General features: G+C 43.3%; 1 protein-coding gene across 6 annotated transcripts in view; it reads left to right on the forward strand.

The window, feature by feature from the left end:
• Nucleotides 1–581: 581 nt before the first annotated feature.
• Nucleotides 582–19,405, forward strand: part of TENM4 (teneurin transmembrane protein 4) — an 858,468-nt gene continuing 839,644 nt past the window's right edge. For 3 of the 6 annotated variants that reach the window (XM_075919465.1, XM_075919468.1, XM_075919466.1), the window contains exon 1: nt 583–1,016. The gene's annotated coding sequence lies outside the window, so the exon portion shown is untranslated. Of the gene's footprint in view, nt 1,017–19,405 lie in introns of all 6 variants that reach the window. The other 3 variants (XM_075919462.1, XM_075919463.1, XM_075919469.1) reach the window with 2 other exon arrangements.

The raw sequence follows: 19,405 nt of genomic DNA on the forward strand, positions 1-19,405 counted from the left end.
CCACTTTACAGTAGACAGTGACTCAAGGCTGATAGAGATTATAAGTGATTTGCCCAAGGTCACACAGGGCATCAGTGGCAGCACTGGAAATTAGACCCAGATCTAAGGCCCCACCTATTATCTTAATTGCATAACTCTCCTTCTTCTCTTAAGAACTATTAAGTGGGAAAACGTTAACTTTGGTTTGGCTGAAGTTTTTTTTTTTTTTAATCCAGAATGAGGATGATTTAAAAAAAAAACACCTGATCGTACATTTTTTTTCTCCTTAGGAAATAACCTTTTGTGAGTGATGCAATTAAATGTTTGCAGTTCGTCTCCTCCCCTCCCCCCACGAGCAATATAGTTATAGGTGCCTGATAACAACGATCCCTTGACTGTTTCTGTGTGGGATCTCTGAGCAAAGAATGTAAAGACGAGACATGCTGGGAGCGGTGTTCGCGTGTTAATTACGTTGGTCGGCGCTGCAGCCAGACAACCCTTAAATACCGCCGGGGCGGGCGCTAAACCCCACCTCAGAGTGGGAGTGGGAACCTGCGCGGGGGCTGTGCCACTCGGCGATAGCCATTGGCAGCATCACCTGCACGGAGACTGCCTCCTCGCCCCCCCCCCCCTTTTCGCCGGAGTGGTGCAGACCAGCTTTGAATGCATGTGTGCTTGTCATTCCCAGGCAGTGTAGGATTGGCTCCTGCCTCCCATTCATGTAACCTGTGTGTGGCTCCCTGCCTCTCTCCGTGTGTGTGTGTGTGTGTGTGTGTAAAGGAGAGCGAGGCGAGGCGAAGGGGGGCGGGTTGGGGGAGTGCTGAATAAAAGCCTTTGGATTGCAGCTGCTGGCTTGGGGCAGCCCTGCCAGGGACGCTTCTGCCTGGGGGGAAAAGCTGGACCAGCCTTCTGGGGGGTTGTGGCTGAGCCGCCTGGCGGGATGAGCTCCTGCGCCTGGCTGTAGTTGCCCAGTTTGGGATCGTGCGGAGGAGCCGTGCATAGAAGTGGCTTGGCGCGAGGGAAAGCCTGCAGACATGGTAAGCTCGCGTTTCGCTGGGAAAAGTGCGTTTGTGTCTCTTCTTCCTCCAGCTCTGTCTCTTCCCTCCCCCCCTCCTCCCTGCTGCACACGTACTCGGGGTTTGGGGAACACTGTGCAGCCAGCTCTCTGGATTGCTCGCTATTTAGCTCCCAACCCTCCGCAAAAATCCTTCTCGTGCCCCACAACACGTGAACCCCCCTCACCATCGGTAACTTTCCATGCATTCTTGAAAGAGCCTCCCTGCCTGGCTGGCAGGCTGGCTTCTCCCAGCCTTTGCACAGCTTCATTTCCCTCTGTCCTTTCGCAGACACATTTCCGCGGCTGCTCCAGCTCCCGGTTCCCTCTGTCCTTAGTTTGCAGCCTCTTCGTGCAGCTAGAGCTCATGGCTCAGCACAGCGTCTGGAAGAGATGCTGGGTAGCTGGGACCCTAAGCCTGTAAAATTTAGGTGTGTAATTTGGGAGGGTTGCTTCACTCCCCTCACCCTGCTCCACTCCAATCCATTTGGGTCAGCGAGGATGGCAGGTCTTCCCAGAAAGGCTGCCAGAGACTGGAAAGAGGAAGGGAACAACCTAGAGCTTTTACCCAGGGTTGCAAGATTTCTTAATTATTATTGTATTATAATTATCAGCAAAAAAAGGGCACCATTATTTCTCACCACAAACCCCTCTTTCTAACCTCTTCGCCCCTTCGCCCACATGCAACACAGTGTTGCATGTGTTTACATTTGGATCTGTGTCAGAGTTGTGGTTGTGTTCCACATTTTCCAAAAGGTAGATTTCTCAGTTTAAAAAAAAAATTCTGCTAGACTACAACTTGGGAGACAACCCCCTTTCTTGGTAGTTGTTTTTTAACCCTTCCCTCACCATTCCCATGTCCTTCCAACATCCCTGCACATGGTTTGGCATTTTTAAGAAAAATGGGGGGGGGGGATTTGTTATTTTTAAAGATTGCTATTTTTAATTCTAAACTTGGATATCCAAAACAGTAATATGGTTACATAACATAGAACACACAGGCTCCTTAACTGCGTTTCTTAGAACTATTTATTTATGGTGTTCAGAATGTTATTATTGCTGTGATATTTAACTTTGAAAGTGGCAACTGGTAACACATTTGCAGTGCTTCTAAAAGAAATATTGTAAAGGTTATATGTGGAGCTATTTGCGCTATAACACTAGACTATCCAGGGTTGAAAACTATTTTGGTGAAATAAGTAAGAAATTGGATATATTTTGAAAACTGTTATATAAATGCATATTTTCTTACCCTTTCTAGTTTATTGGGTGAGTTATGAACACATTTTAAAATATCTTATTCATATAGTCAAAATAGATGTGCCTAAATACTTGATGCCAAAACTTTCCAGTCTTTGGGTAGCATATTGCTCAGCTCTTGTGCTTTCTGGAAAGTTTGATTCTTTCAACTTTTAAAATAGAGTTAAGGTAATGACACAAAGTGGCAAAAGCAAGACAATTTGAAACTGAAGTTGGGCTGTGTCCTTTACACACTCACTTGTGCTTTTTAAGTAGCAATTCATTGCTGCTAGGTTGAAGAAATTGAGGAGGAAGAGTTATCATGCTGTGAGCAACTCAAGTCTCATTGTTCTGCATAGCTGATAAAATAGTTTGCTTTCGGGATAGCCCCTCCCATAGGGTTGTCAGGTGTCCGTTTTGAACCGGACAGTCCAGTATTTGAGCTTTCTGTTCGGGAAACAAATTGAGAAAATATGAATGAGAAAATATACGTCTGTTTTTTTTCTAAATAAGATGTAATGTAGATTGTGATGTAATGTCAAGTGTGTCCGGTATTTTTGTTGAAAATCTGGCAACCCTACTCTCCCACCGGAGAGTGTCCTGCTGTTGGTGTGTGTACCATCTCTGCCTGTAGTGTCGAAGATCTACCATATACACCTGTAAAATACCACCACCATGTGTGCCAGCAACACCCAGAGACACTGTGCCCACGTTAGACAAGCAACAACAAGTTGAGGGCAGGGTATCTGCCACAGTAAACAGAGTCCTTTCTTGAGAATTTTTTTTGGGGGGGAGGGGGGGAGTTTGTGTGAGGCAGGTCCTAAGTCTGTAGTTTGTATTTATTTCATTGGCCTTTTCAGAATCCAATGCCTCCCGCTTTGTGTCACCCTGTAACACTTTATAGAGTCTGATAAAGAAACTCTAATAATAACATATATTTTTATGCCTATGATAGAGGGGAAAAAACCCTTTCTGTGAACCCATACAGCTTCCTCCTTTTCCCCCCACAAAAGCAAAGACTGAATATATTGAGGCTTTTCTGATGCTGCTTGTGATAAGGACATGCTGGTGTTTGCTATTTTGTGTCAGTTGTGTTTCCCTCCCCACTTAAATTCTTCAATCCCGGCCTCTTACATGCTGCTGGATAAATCCTCCTAGCTCAGGCTGTTCAGGGCCATTAGGATTTCCTGCTGCCATGATCCTTAACAATGCGAAACGCTTGTGCAGAGAAATGACTGGTGTTATCAGTAGAGGTAGGGGTTGCGTGAGAGGGCAAACAGGGAGGACATATGTGGAGGGGGCATTTTCTGTAAGCAGTTAGTCATTCCTTGTGTTTTTGCTCACCTCAGGAGGTGAGTGCGCTGCTTTGCCGGGCATCTTCCTCAGAAAGAGGAGGGAGCTCTGTCGAGAGATGGGATGGGGGGAGGGGTGTTTCCAAACAACCTGTTTCCACTTTGCCCCTTAGCCTGATTCCCTCCAGAAGCCATGGCAATGGGGAGCTCCAAAAGCACTAACATGAGCTCTGCTCAGGCTGGGGATCCTGCTGAGAGCTGCCTCTGTAGCTCACCCCTACTTTCCCTTCCGTGAATCGGTCTCTTACAGAGGAGGGATTCAGTCTGGCTCTTCACTTCAGTTTTTGGGCACTTGCTGTGTGTTCTGTTGCAAGGAGAGCACTTTTGGGGAGGAGGGGCTGTCTCAGATACGGTTTGGGGGGGCTGGCAGTAGGAAGGGAGAGCTGTCTTTAATCTGTGGCAGGAGAAAAGGGGCAAGTATTCATGGATTTTTTTTAATTTAAAGGGGGCAAAGGGTTGGGGGAGGAATTAGCTTTCGCTAAGTTTAGAGGGTATGGCAGAAAGGAAGGCTACTGGGAGAAGAAAAGGGTGGGTGAGAGGGGAAAAAATACTCCTCTGAATTGGGGGGATGGGAAGGGATATGCCCTTAGCTTAGCAAAACCTCAGAGGTGGGAGAGGGCAAATGTCACCTCTCTTCTTGGTGGCTTGGGAGAGACAATTTTATTCCTTGTTTTCTGCGGTACCGCTAAATTAACTTGCTAGAGTAATTAAAATGCAGTAACTCTGTTTTTGTGTGCAGGTAGCAATGATGATAGTTGAAATACTGATTCCTTATTTTGTTTGTCAGGGTGTAGTTGTGATGTGAGGTTTTTTTCTCCCTGGAATGGGTTTTAACTGAAATGCCATTTCCCTCTCTAGTGTGCTCAATGCTTCAATTAAAATAGTCTTCCCTTATTATTGTGTTTTTCCCCAACCTAGCATTATACTTCTTTTCTGCCCAAGAAAACAAAACACTTACTGTGGTTCCACTTAAAAATAGCTGAGATACTTGAACAAGACTCTCCTCTTCCTTCCCAGGAAAGTCATTTCCAGTTTTGTTAGAATTTCTGCTTCAGTGGTTCATTTTCTGACAGAATCACATCCTTGTGAGGGAGCAGAACCACAGTCTTATGTAACTTGATGTTTCCAGATCAAAAGTTACAAATATTGCACTAATAAAATGAGAGCAATTTGACAAAATTAATATTGTGTGACATAAATGATTTCTTACTGGGATTTAAAATCAATGCCATTTTTAATAGTTAATGAAAAATAATAGTTGAATAACAACCTTTTATTTTTTTATCGCTGTTTTATCTTTTGGCCCTGTTTAAACAAACCCCTATTTGTGTGTGTGTGATTTTTTTAATACACATTATATAAAACCGAAACAACTGAACTTGAAATTGCCTCGTCCAGATTTGATTCAAAGAGCTGAAACTCTGTAAATCAGTCAATTCAGATTTAGTAATAGAAATGTAGCTGAAGCAAAGTGCAGGACTATGTAGTACTTTAAAGACTAACAAGATGGTTTATTAGATGATGAGCTTTCGTGGGCCAGATCCACGAAATAGTTGAAGAAAATAGTCACAACCATATATACCAAAGGATACAATTAAAAAAAAAACCTGTCATTCATGCTAAAATTCGACACTCTCCGGGAGGGTTGAACAAAGACCCCAACTACCTTACCCATTACAAAGATAGCTTCCCCAATTATCACCTCTAATACTATTAGCTCACAGACATCTACCTTTCCCCACCTCTAATATCATTAACTCAGACATTTACCTTCCTTCTCTCCCCCCCCCCCCCCCCCCCGCTGCATCCCCCTTCTGTTCTGAAATGTGATTTGTCCTTTTCATATGTGTTCATTTTTTTTAATTGTATCCTTTGGTATATATGGTTGTGACTATTTTCTTCCACTATTTGATCTGAGGAAGTGGGTCTGGCCCACAAAAGCTCATCATCTAATAAACCATCTTGTTAGTCTTTAAAGTGCTACATAGTCCTGCATTTTAATTCAGATTTAAAGACTGGTAGCTGTCTGCCCTGTTACAAGCTCTGTAAGTCTAGCTTATTATAACTAAAAGCTAAAATATTCTGTTTCTGCTTTGATCCAACAGATTGGCATTTCTGGGCGCTTTCACAGAATAACATGCACCACTTGCCTATGAATTGGGTATTCATGGATCCTTGACCAATATATTTTCAGAGGAAAGATGAAATTGTCTTAAATGTATCTCCACTTTGATACAGATTTTAAAAAATCCAGGTGACTTTTTTTTTTCTTCACCTGATATCCCTAGCTCAGGAGTGATGTATAGGCTATTATATTGTAGTTCTACAGGAGAAAAAAAATGGGATCTACGTTCCTCTGTGCCATTCCACCATCACTATGCTGACAGTGAAATTATTTTCCTAAAAATATTTTTCTTCGATAGCTCTTTTGAATGATTGTTTCCAATAACAACTTGTAAGCCAGCAATACAGATAAAATATGAATATTGGTGCAAGTTTCTTTAGCTATATGGAGTGGCAAATACTTATTGTGGAAAGTTTACATTCCTTGACATGTTTGACCCTCATGCACATAAAACTTTATTCCTAGCATGTAAACTTGCTTTGAAAGAAGTTGCTTGTATCATCAACAGAAGACATGGGCAGAGCAATTTATTTATTATGAGATTATTTTTTAAAGAGTTATTGAAATGTTTGTTCTTGGTGTTTGATTGCAAAGCTGAGTCGCAGGATAGATGAATATATTGGCAATCACCAGAAGGGGGGGGGGGGGGCGTGAATAAAGTTGACAGTTCAGACTTCTGATTCCAAGAAGAGATTTGCTTCCTGGGTTTTGACACATCTTACTTTTAAATGAGATAAAGGGGGAGGGGCTGGGAACAGCAGGAGAAGTTGCTGAAAGCCTGTTTCGGTGGACAGGCCTGCGGAGCCCCACTTACCAAGTCACATTTATCAACCTATTTTAAATGAGAGAATTCAGTTAGATTTTTATCGATGTCATGTCAAGTTTTTGTACAGCAGTACACTACCCTGTAGGAAAAAGCCTACAATTAAGACTGGAGTTTTGGCAGCATGTATATTACACTTACAGCAAAATAAAATGTGAAGTTTGTGGCTATTTGTATACTGATCCAGGTTTGGGTTTATTATTGCACGCTACACTGCCTTTCCGGTGAATCTACGCTACGCTCTACGTATATAAACTCTCTCTCAAAAAAGCAGTTTGTATTAAAAGAAGATTATTGAACTTTCCACGACAAGCCCCTCACACAATGAGAAATGAAGGCTGCATGTACACCCTTAATTTGGCCCCCTAGTGCATGGTCCTTGTGGGCTCTGTCTCCCCTTCCCCCTGCCATCATTTGTCAACCACTGCGTCCTAGTCTCAATCTCTTTGCTCAGCCAGCCCAATCTTCCTACCTCACCCAGCTCCTCATCTGATCCAAATTGCCCCATTTTCCTTTCCCATCCTTACAGATTCTGGGACTAATTGGGCTCTCTAGCTAACAATCTCTGTTTCTTTTTGAGGTGTCCCCACCCTTAGCTCCTTGTCCCAATCTACTCCCCTTCCAGGTCTCATTCTCATTCTCCCCCCTCTAATCCCCTCATTTGACTTAGACAAATTAGACTCTTCCACACTGCTTGGGTGTCAACAGAGGAGGGCATAGAGAACACAGATGAGATGGTCTCCCTGCACTCAGGCTGTGTCCAGACTCCATGCCTCCTTCGACGGAGGCATGTAGATTAGCCAGATCGGAAGAGGGAAATGAAGCCGCGATTAAAATAATCGCGGCTTCATTTAAATTTAAATGGCTGCCCCGATCTGCCGATCAGCTGTTTGTCGGCAGATCGGGAGAGTCTGGACGCGATGCCCCGACAAAGAAGCCTTTCTTCATCGACACAGGTAAGCCTCGTGAAACCAGGCTTACCTGTGTCGATGAAGAAAGGCTTCTTTGTCGGGGCATCGCGTCCAGACTCTCCCGATCTGCCGACAAACAGCTGATCGGCAGATCGGGGCAGCCATTTAAATTTAAATGAAGCCGCGATTATTTTAATCGCGGCTTCATTTCCCTCTTCCGATCTGGCTAATCTACATGCCTCCGTCGACGGAGGCATGGAGTCTGGACACAGCCTCAGTTTTGGGACCGGGCACAATCTTCTATCTCAGAGCTGCAACCACAGGGACAGTGTTACTCAGCCCTCTGCTGGAGCATACCCAGCATGGATGGAATCTTTGGAGACTGTACTGTTAAGCAGAACCCTGCAGATCCTCAGGATCTTCTTTATATACATGAGTATTCACATACGTGGATATCTGCGGCTCATTTTTCCATATGAAGATGCTCGTGTAGATACCAGTTTTATATCTGCACAGAGTTCTACTGTTAAGCTCTAGCTACTCTCTAGTGAGCAACGGGCGAGCACAGAGTCTTTTTTTCCCCCAAGGGTTTAAAATGTAGCCAAATTCCTATGGATTTTTATGGGAATGGCAAAAAGCATGTCCCTGACATAAAAGCCACTCCGAGGGCACATTTCAAATCCCAATTCCAAAACACCAGGTACTAGAGTGATTCAAACAAAGAGGCCACCAAAATCTATTAGCATGGCCAATAAAGTGTATTTTCCCCCCTAGACTTGTTGGAAACAGCTGAACTGTTCTGACGTTTAAAAACAAAAAATGAGCAAACGATGAGCCAGCCTCAGACACCCAGCATGGAAGGGCTTGACCAAGTTATAAGCAATTGAAAATGGGGCGTTATAATGGGGAGTGTTGGGCAACTGTAATAGGCAAACGTTACCAGGCCTGCCTATTATAGCTATGATAAAATTTGGTATTTTGTCATCTGCCAGTCAGTGTGTCTGAACACATGTACACATGCATGTGTATGTTAGCAGATAACAAAAACTGAAGCTTTATGGTTAAGAAGGGAATGCAATTAATGAGAATCAGACAAAGCTGCATCAAAAGGATCCAGCATTGCAGAATTTGTAGAATGGGATTAAAAGGAAAGAAATCCCAAGAGAAACAGCATTGACAGAGCAATCACGCAAATTGCCCAGCCTCACACCTCTGTGGTCGTACGTCTTCTGTCAGAAAAAAACTCAATTAAATGACAGTGTCCTACTCTAACAGAAACTTTGATGATTAGAAATCACAGACAAATGACTGAAATGTGGGAAAGTATACCATTAGGGGTTTTTTTTCCTTTTAATCTTCAACTTCCTGTTAAGGATGAATGACTAAATCTTGTGGTTGAGCTTGTAAATGTTCATGGCAGTATCACAAACCTGACTTAAATTAAGCCTGATTCTTATTTACATGGAGTTCCCCTTTGCCTGGCTCTGTAGTATAAAAGTGCCTTACAATGAGCATCAGTTATGTTTTATGCCCACTGTAAGGCCGCTGTGTCCTGCCAGAGTGGCATAGCGGGATCTTGGGGTAACTTAAAAGCAAGGACTCCGTGTTTTTTTGTATCTCCTCACCCCATCTGTAAAGGTGACTATCCTTGTGAAGTACTGAAGGAATCTTGCGTACATTTTCTTCTGTCTTATGCATTCATGATTGAGGTTTTTTTTGTCACCCTCATAATGGCCATCCATTGCTTCTCCTTAAATAACTAGTCAGCTTCTGTGGATCTCTGGTACTCAGTCGCAGAATGGACTGTCATGACTGAGGAGTTGAATCTTGTGAGTGGTAATTTGTGGAGAGAATCAGCTGGCTGGGCAATGAAAAAGCAGAGTATCAATTAGTCTTTTAGGCTACATCTAGACTGCAGGCTTCTTTCAGAAGAAGCTTTTCTGAAAGAGATCGTCCGAAAAAACTTCTTCCGAAAGAGCGCGACCACACTGCCAAAGCACATCAAAAAAGCGATCTGCTTTCTTGAAAGATAGCGTCCATTCAGTGTGGATGCTATCTTTTGAAAAAGCAGATTGCTAGCTCGCATTTAAGCTGTGACTACTATGGATGGAGTGGCTACCAGGGCACCTCTGCTTTTTCCTCTTTCCTCTTCTTTCGAAAGAACTCCTTCTTCCCCGTCCACACACGCCTTTTTGCAGTGTGGATGTGAGTGAAGTTTTTTCGGAAAAACTCTGTAGCATAGACATAGCCTTAGTCTTGCTTTTCTGCATGCTTCCTGAACAGAAACATGATCAACAAAACAACATTTAACTGAGGAAAGAAACTTCTCCCTTCTTTCCCCACAGCCCCATGGTACAGCTCAGCTTGTGGCCACAAAATGTAGTGTTCTGCCTTCTCAAAAGGTCCCCCCACCCCCCTCATCTACTGAGTAGCTGGGTTTCCTTGGGCTTTTTGTTCCTATTGTTAAAGAGTTTCTGGTTTTTCTTGTGAGCAGCACATTGTGGCTCCAGTCTGACCTCAGTGTTCGATCCTGAACACCTGTGTGAGACCTGAATGGGGAGAGAACTTTTATAGTTGCTGGTAATGAGCTAAGGCCAGTTCACCCCATCACCCCATTTTCTCTGATTCCCTTCCTCTTGTCCCAGGACTTCCGTGTGCTATTATAGCACTACTTCTGTGGACTACCTCTTAAATACATTCAGATGTTGGGATTTTTCCAAGAGATATGATTCCACTGCTGTGTGTTACACGCAGGTCCCTGGACAGGTACGTGATGATCACAAACTGAAATAGGCAGAGAATATTTTCTCTAACATTAGGGGTCACATTTTCAATACATGTGTTAAATATGTATAAACAAGTACTGGAAGGAAATTGTTAACACATGGAACTGTGCTGAGACAACACTACTCCTTTGAAAACCCTGCTAATGCGATTCCACCCTTCAAAAATATTGTCACAATTATTTATATGCTTAGAAAAACAAAGCTAAATATCATCTCTGGGTGACAAAGAAGAACGAAGATTGCCTTGGGATGAAGGCCTGGAAATGGTAATCATAAGTTCTAGATTGTATTCACATCTCTGCGATATACTGTCTACGGGTATGTCTACACTACCCCGCTAGTTCGAACTAGCGGGGTAATGTAGGCATACCGCACTTGCAAATGAAGCCCGGGATTTGAATTTCCCGGGCTTCATTTGCATAAACTGGGCGCCGCCATTTTTAAATCCCTGCTCGTTCGAACCCCGTGCTGTGTGGCTACACGCGGCACGAACTAGGTAGTTCGGACTAGGCTTGAGGAATGAGGAGTAACGGTAGTTCAGACTAGGAACCCTAGTCCGAACTACCTAGTTCGTGCCACGTGTAGCCGCGCGGCACGGGGTTCGAACGAGCAGGGATTTAAAAATGGCGGCGCCCAGTTTATGCAAATGAAGCCCGGGAAATTCAAATCCCGGGCTTCATTTGCAAGTGCGGTATGCCTACATTACCCTCCTAGTTCAAACTAGGAGGGTAGTGTAGACATACCCTATGTGACCTTGTACAAGTCTCTTAGGCCTAGGTTTCCAAAAAAGCTCCTTATTTTCGATTCCTCTGTTTTTACTGAAGTGTTTTACTGTGCATGTTTGGCACCTGTAAAACAACAGGTCCAATATGTTGTCATTCTGGGGACCCAAAATTACTGGCCACATGTGAAAACATTGAAACTCAAAACCAAGGAATACTGGAGGTTCATTATCAGATGCGTGTTGAACTAAATTGGATTCAAATTCTGGATGCCTCAATTTCTGGGTGTACAAGTTCAGACCTCCTACTTAAGTACCTAGCCTTCATAATTTTGGCATGAAAATGTATAGACAGTGTTTTCTTGGAAGTTCCACAAAGATTGATTTAGAAAAGCACAACCTTTTGAGGACATTGACCCATTAAGATTAATTCTGCTAAGTTTATTACTCTGGCTACTAGATTTAAAGTCTGCAGGGTTTGGAAGTTACTGATACTTTCCAGGATTCTGGCTAGGATCTTATCCCACAATGAGTTCTGATCAGGCAGAACCTTTGCCCTTCTGTGGCACTGCAGTTGCTTCCAGTGGAGCAGAATATGGGTGTAGGGGTCTCTGCATGGGACTGATTGTAAGACTGGGGTCTTAGTGGCTTACTTGTGGTACTGGTGTTAGTATCATTTGGGGTTGGAAAAAAAAAAGAAATGGCACATCTAGGATTGCCCCAATCTGCCAATCTTGCCTAGTACATGCCCCACATACGCCTTTAAATGGCAGCTGTTTGCAGACGTCTGCGCTAGAAGCTGCCGATCACAGGCTCCAGGGAATTGCGTTTATTATGCACCTGCATCATTTGTTTTTGCATGATTTTATGTCTTCTGCATAATTAATGTTTTGTTGGAAAATTTTTGCTTTTTATGTCATCTTCTGAGATAATCAGGCAGCAAGTGTCTAGCTGGAAGAAAGGAACAAAAAACAAATTAAGGGATATCAGAGGCTGACTTGGAAGGGGGAAAGAGGGAAAGGAGCTTATCAACTTCTGTTAAGTACTGGGATGCCAGTCCTTTCTTAAGAGAGACTGGTTTTCCATTCCCTCCACAAGAGATCTGAGCTATTAAAATGATGTGCATGAAACAGGAAGGCCTGGGTTACTTTTTTTTTAAATATTAGTTACTCTCCCTCTTCTTCCCTCCCCCCCCCCCCAATTTCAGAAACAAATGCTGCTGATAAAGATTAGCGTGTGAGCTCTTCATTTAACTGATGCTCAGATTTGTTTCTCTGTCCCTCCTCTATACAAAAAAACAAAACATGAAGCCTAGAATAACCTTTGCAGAAATGGTACAGACTATATGGTTGCTTACAAAACATTCCAGGGAAAATTTCATAAAGGCTTATCTTTCAGTCTGTATTGGGGAATGGACAGGGTGACATTGGTTTTTATTTTTAATTCATTCATTCATGGGGGAGAGGGGTTGTCTGTACTAACCCTATCATTCTCTAGTGCACAAAGTACAAGGGGGTTGATATTAGGCCAGGTAAAAAGCCCATTAATTCAAAGTCTTCCATGGACTGTAACGGGCTTTGGATCAGGCCCTTATCTTGTGAGCAAAGATAAAGGCTGTCTTCCTCAGTACAGCAACGTCAAATCATTATGAATATGTGAAGGCTGGTTTGGAAATAGATGGGATTGTGAATGCCTGATTAATGAAGTGTTCTAAAATGGACTAGTGGTAGGTTGGGCATTCTTAAGTCTTCACAAAAGCCAAAGTTCCTGTAATGAAAACGTGTATGGTGTGGTGTTTTGTAACTATTTTTATACCTACATCAGACTTGATGTTAGTGGCTTTGAATTATTTAACATTTTTCTTCCTCAGCTGTCCTCTCTGGTGAGTTTCCATTGCAGGGCAGCAGGATTTCTTGTTGTATAAGAAACAATGCAGTTAGACTGGTATTGTTTACAAGGATTTTTTTTGTTTGGTTGGTTTTTATATCTATAAGGTTATTTTATCTTTTTTGTTGCTGGTGAGGGGATTACGGTCCAAAGTATTAAATCTCGCTGACCAACGTAGACTGAAAATGAAAAACATGCCTGCTAAATACCCAAATGGAGAGTGTAAACCACTGAACATGCATGTCTATCATAGGCAGAGCCAAGTATTTACCATTCAGTCCATTCAAAAAAAAAACATTATTAGGTCCCATAGGTAATTTAAAACCACATCTGTTAGGGCCATATGTGGGGTCAGTACACTTCTTTTAAGTTCCAAGTTATCCTCTTTATGGGGTTATCTTCACTGTGGGCCTCTTTTAAAGTTAAACTGACAGCCATGAAGTGCCTGGAACAAAATAACCACATGAATTGAACTCTTATCTTTCCCTGTTTATAATTAATGCTGTAGACTTTTAACAGATATTGGAAGGTAGACATCCAGCTTTGATGACAGGGAGCCTTCTGTGAATCAAGATCATGCCTTGTGCTATGCAGTCAATAACCCAATATTTGTTTTTTATTTCTGCTTTATTGGAAATTTCATATAATTCTTCTTGGCATTCTTTTGGCTTACTTTAATAATGGATGAAACTCAAAATGGCTCTTTCAGCTGGTAAGAGTGGCTAATTTTTACCTCACATAAAGAATCACAGTGGGATCATTCTGTAAAGGCTCTTATGTACAGCTCTTAAAACAAGCTGGGGCACTTTTCTTTTCAAAGCACCCGATCATTATTATTTCGCTAACATTAATAGCACAGTCTTGAGATCCAGGCTCAAGGTGAGGCTGTGCTAACAGCACGGGGCCCATAGTCAGCAGTGGTGTGGCTCTGCATAGACCCTGAGGATCAAGAAAGTTTCCTTGAGCTCTTGCATTTCCATCATGGGAGAACACTTGTGCTATTCCTTTATGCTGTGCTCTGTGGCCGGCCAGCTGTGCTCGCTCGCATGTGGGGTGAGTGGAGCTATGTCTCCTTGTACTTGCTGCCTTCTTTCTAGCAAATTGCTCCCCGGGTAGTAACTTGCTAGTCACACCAGGCACACCAGAGTGCAAAGGCTGCAATTCTGGACCCACTATGGAACCTGATGAAGGGAAAGAGAAGGTTCTTCTCCCCCCTACCCATATCTCCATCCTCTCCAGTTGCACACCTACATAAATGAAGGCCGTTGTTTCGTTTGTAGTTTGTGCTCAGTCCTAAATCAAATTCCCTAATTGCTGGCAAAAGCTATCTATGTCAAGGAACTGCTCCTCATCAGCATTGGGTGTATATACTGTTGCACTTCCCCATCCTCAATAATGACAGTTGATGTCAGTGGGAACTGTGTTTTGAGATATGACCATCAAAATGCAGCACTGAACTAGGTGTTCTGGGTGGGAATCAACTGAATCTAACCTTTGCACTTTGAAATTAATAGTTAGCTGATTAGCTCAAGGACTAGCTAAGTTAGTCACTGTATCCTCACTGCATCACTGTAGTTACTGCTCTTAATTACACTAGCATAGTTATCAATAATGAGTAGTCATGTAGCACCTTAGGGTATGTCTAGACTGCATCCCTCTGTCAGCGGAGGGATGAAGATTAGGCAGGTCAACATTGCAAATGAGGCAGGGATTTAAATATCCCATGCCTAATTTTCATAAAAATGGCCACCGCTTTTTGCCGACTCAGCACTTTGTCGGCAGAAAGCAGCAGTCTAGAGGTCGATCTGTCATGAAAGAAAGCCTTTTTCAACAGATCCCTTATGCCTCCTGCAAGGAGGTTTACAGGATCTGTCGAAAAAGGCTTTCTTTCTCGACAGATCCTCCCTAGACTGCCGCTTTTTGCCGACAGTGCTGAGTTGGCAAAATGTGACAGCCATTTTTATGCAAATTAGGTGCGGGATATTTAAATCCCTGCCTCATTTGCAATGTCGACCTGCCTAATCTGCATCCGCCTGCCGACAGAGGGATGCAGTCTAGACATACCCTTAGACATACCCTTAGAAACTAACAAATATGTATATAGTATCATGAGCTTTCGTGGACAAAACCCACTTCCTCAGATGAGTAGAATGGGTTTTGTCCACAAAAGCTCATGATATTATATATATATTTTTAGTCTTGAAGGTGCTACAGGAGTACTTGTTTTTAAAGTTAACACAGACTAACACGGCCTCTGAGACTTTTAAATACAGGTTGAACCTCTCTAGTCCAGCATCCTCAGGACCTGACCAGTTCCAACTGAGAGAATTTTCTGGACTACAGGAGGTCAATATTGTCTGGCATCATTGCCAACACTTCCACTGCTTACTGGGCTGTTAGAGGACATTTAGGGGTAAATTAGAGCTAAATAACAGCATAGAACATTGAGAACTAGGACTGGTGGCTGTGAACAAACTGGGACCATGGGAAACTGGGCCACACCCATAAAAAGTGGACATCTGGCTAACTAAAATCATTCCGGACGATGGATGTTTCTGGAGGATAGAATTCTGGATTAGAGAGGTTCAACTTGTAGTTGTCAGTGGGTATCGTAATTGCACTGCTGTCCCTTTTCTTGCCAATAAATCTGAATGTGTGAACCCTGCCTCCTACTGAAGTACTGCTTTGAAGTCTGGGATGTATCTCCAAATAATGGAATGCTCCCTGGACATGTGGAAATCTGTCAACATTTTCAGGCCTTTTATTATCTCCTACACCTGTCTTCTCTACCTACTTTAACTATCACATTTTGAGGAATATTGAAAAGCAAAATTATCTGAAGTAGCTATAGATGAAAGTTGTTTCATTTGAGAAGCCACCATCACAAGTTACAGAGCTTTCCTTTGGCATTTGTACAGTTCATTTCCCATCTCTCTCAAGCTTTTAATATTTCACACTAACCTACAGCTTCCTCAATTAAACAAAATTTTAAGTGGTGAAGGGGTTGGAGGACCTGGGAGTCAATGAGTGAAATACACATAGGCAGATGTAAATATCAGATCTCCTTCCATGGAATGCATTGTAATTGTAGCTCTAAAGGTTTTTTGGTGGCTATGTTGTGAGCTTGAAATGCCTATCTTTGAGGAACATGTGTAAATCTCTGAAAATTGGTTTTTGTTGTCTGAGTGGTTTGGCATAAATGCCATTTAGATATGTAGTTTTGAGTAGCAATATGATAAAGATGGTTTTGCATGTCAATGGAGCAGCATTTTTCAATTCATTTCAGGTTAAACAGTTTCCAAGTTTTTCTGAGTGCATTAATTTGTTCTCAATTTAAACAGAAACTTCATTAAACCCTGGGCGACTCAGGCCTTCCTGTTCTGAGTGTGATATTGGAATGGATTTATAAGATAGTTTCCAGACAAGGAATGGAAAAAAGTATCTATCCTTTAATTTGAATAGTGCGAATATTAGGTGTGGGAGGAACTGGAGAAATCTTTGAGAGAAGCTGAATGTTTTTTGTGTTTTGCTTTGTTCAAAAATACTGTTCAGAATGTAATGCTTCAGGTTCCATCCTTGTGTGATCCTCTGATACTTGACGGATGAATAAGATAACTGTTGATCATCTAATGAATCTCTGCCAGTAGCACTTACCAAATATAATTAATCTTCACATTTTAAGCTTTTTAAAAATAAATTTTCTCACCAGATATCATAACCACTTTCCCATTGTAGTCAACGGTTAGAAGGAGAGGTATTTGGGGTTCTGTTTTCTTCATTCATTGAGTGGTGCATGTGTTGTATTTCCAAAGCAACTCCCCATTTCTTGTAGCTCTGCTTACATTTTAGGTTTTGCTAGAGTCTTTCATGATAGAATTAGACTAGCTCCAGCTAATTTTTATCTCACTAGGTAATTTACCCGAAGGCTTCTGAAGCTGCAACAGTGAATAAAGGAAGTTTGGTGTAGTTCATCTCCAATATTATACCTCTGCTATTAAATTCAGAATAATTTCTTAGAAGACTTTTAGAATATTTGCTATAAAGCAAAGCCATACAAAGCTCTCATTGCTCTATTCATAACACACTGAGCAACATTTCTGGCCATAATCTGCTTTCACACTGGTATAATCCCATTGAAAGTAAGAGCCGTATTTGGCTGTACATCTGTTTCCTAACATAGGCAAGAAGCTATCATTCTGGAAGGATGATAAAGGCACCCTGCCTGGGAGGGAGTTCCTCTAAACAAAGAGGACTGATGGATTGATATTGAAACATAAATCCTGATGAGCATAGATTCTGCACTGTATATCCCAAACTGTAGGATCCTACTCGTCTGGGCAGGATTCTAGAGGGATACATAGGGATATGAGCTGCGCCATTAGCTTGTGCACTCTGTTTGTTTGTTACAGCATGTATGCTAGATAGTTTGGAGGTTTTCAGACGCTCCCACTGCTCCCCCACCAGTATATCGTCTCTCATTAGGGAAGTAGACTGGCCTGCTTTCTTACTTCAATTGTGTGATATTGTGCAGAGAACCCCATCTTTCTGCTTGCTTGTGAGGAAACAGTCAAAAGCAAGTCTCCATGTAGGGCACCAGAACAACAGTGCTGGCACTCAAGGAAGTGAGGGAAAGGGATGTAGGGCATAAGGATGTGACTGGTTAACCAGTAAGCATCATCCAGTAAGGTGGTTACCAGTTATGGTTCACCGATAGGGGCTGGAGCAGTCTCCAACCCACCTCAGGCAGGGGGCTGCTCCAGCCATGTGGGGCCTGATACAGGCTGGCTGGAGAAGCCCTTGTCTGCAGCTGGCCCAGCCTGTGCACCCCCGTTTAATCACTTGAACATAATGTTTAACTGATTAACTAATTCAAGGAGATTTTACATCCTTCTCTTAGCTCACTTCCAGTTTTAATGGCACTAATTAGTCAATAGAGAGGCAGTGCATCCTTAATTTAGCCGAAAGCACTGGGAAGTCAGGACTTCTGTCTCCAGCTCTAAACTGGATGCATGACATGGGGCAAGTCACTTTCTCTTCCTCAGTACAATGAATGTGGGTATGTCTACACTACAGCATTATTTCGAAATATCTTATTTTGAAATAGTTAATTCAAAATAAGTTATTTCAAAATAATGCATCTACACACAAAATGCATTTCGAAATAGTGTTCTGCTATTTTGAAATAGCGCATCCACACTAAGTGGACGCTTAATCGCATTTAAAGCCGGCCGGAACCAAGACCAGCAGGGCATCAAGTCAGGAGTTACTTTGTGTGGCTGCTGCCTGAGGCTAGGTGAGGCCTGTGTTTAAAGGGACCCCCCTGAACAGCCAGTTCTCAGCTTTCCCTGCTTGCTTGCCTACCTCCATGAGGGACAGCAAAGCATTTTGTCTCTGAGTGGTCTGGTTGCCCACACTTGGGACACCACAGCACTCTGCAGCATGGAGCCAGAGCTGTACCTGGGCAATCTGGTGCTTCTCATGGATGTGTTGCTGCAAGCCTGGATGCACTTTCTGCAGGCTGCCACCCGGGAGGTCCATCGGGGGGCTGTCAGTATCCAGGAGGCCCTGAGGGAGAGCTTCCACCCTAGGTAGTGCCAAGAGCCTCCCTGGTATGCCCCACTGGGGGCTTGTGCCTCATTCCTCCCTCACGTCCTTCCATTTACCCCTCCCTAACCCCCTTCCTGATGTCAGATAAAATACATGTATTTTCATAAACACAAACTCTGTTTATGTAACAAAACTTAGGGGGGGGGGAATGAAACTCTGGTGAGACTGGGGAAAGGAGGTGGGAGAGGGGAGAAGAGAGGTGAGGGGGAAACCTGGGAGGAGGGAGCTGGAAGGGGGAAGCAAGGGGAAGAAGGGAGAGGGGAAGCTCAGGGTTGGGGGGGATCTCGCCAGACCAACTTGATTTTCATGCAAACCTGCTCCTGGGTTTGCATGTGGCCTTTGGTGGCCAGGCTGGCAGCTATCCTGCCACAGATGGCCACATTCCTCCATCTAGTGCGAAGATCATGGATGTTGGGGGCATCCCCCCAAACCTGAATAAGGTCCATGATCTCCACCCTGGACCAGGAAGGCGCACACCTTCTCCAGCCCCTGTCAGGCTCCTGGGAGCTGGCAGATTGCTCCTGGGGAGCGGCGGAGGTCTGGCTGCCAGTGGCTTGCTGGCTCATGTTTTGGGGCTACTGGGTCAAGGGCAGTGACTACTGGCTCAGGGCTGGCAGGCTTGGAGCTGGCATAGGCACTGTGGCCAGAGTCAACCCCTTTAAGGGCTTGAGGAGTGTTTTTGGTTGAGGCTGGATTGGCCACCAGGGCACCCTGGGAAGGCTGGAGGCCCCCTATTTCGATATAAGTGTCTACACAGCACTTATTTTGAAATGGCTATTTCGAATTTGGCGTTATTCCTCATGTAATGAGATTAACCAAATTCGAAATAAGCGCTCCACTATTTCTAATTAATTTCGAAATAGTGGTTTGGCTGTCTAGACGCTAGTAAAGTTATTTCAGAATAACAGCTGCTTTTTCAAA

The sequence above is a fragment of the Pelodiscus sinensis genome, chromosome 1 (genome assembly GCF_049634645.1).
Source record: "Pelodiscus sinensis isolate JC-2024 chromosome 1, ASM4963464v1, whole genome shotgun sequence".
NCBI lineage: Eukaryota > Metazoa > Chordata > Testudines > Trionychidae > Pelodiscus > Pelodiscus sinensis.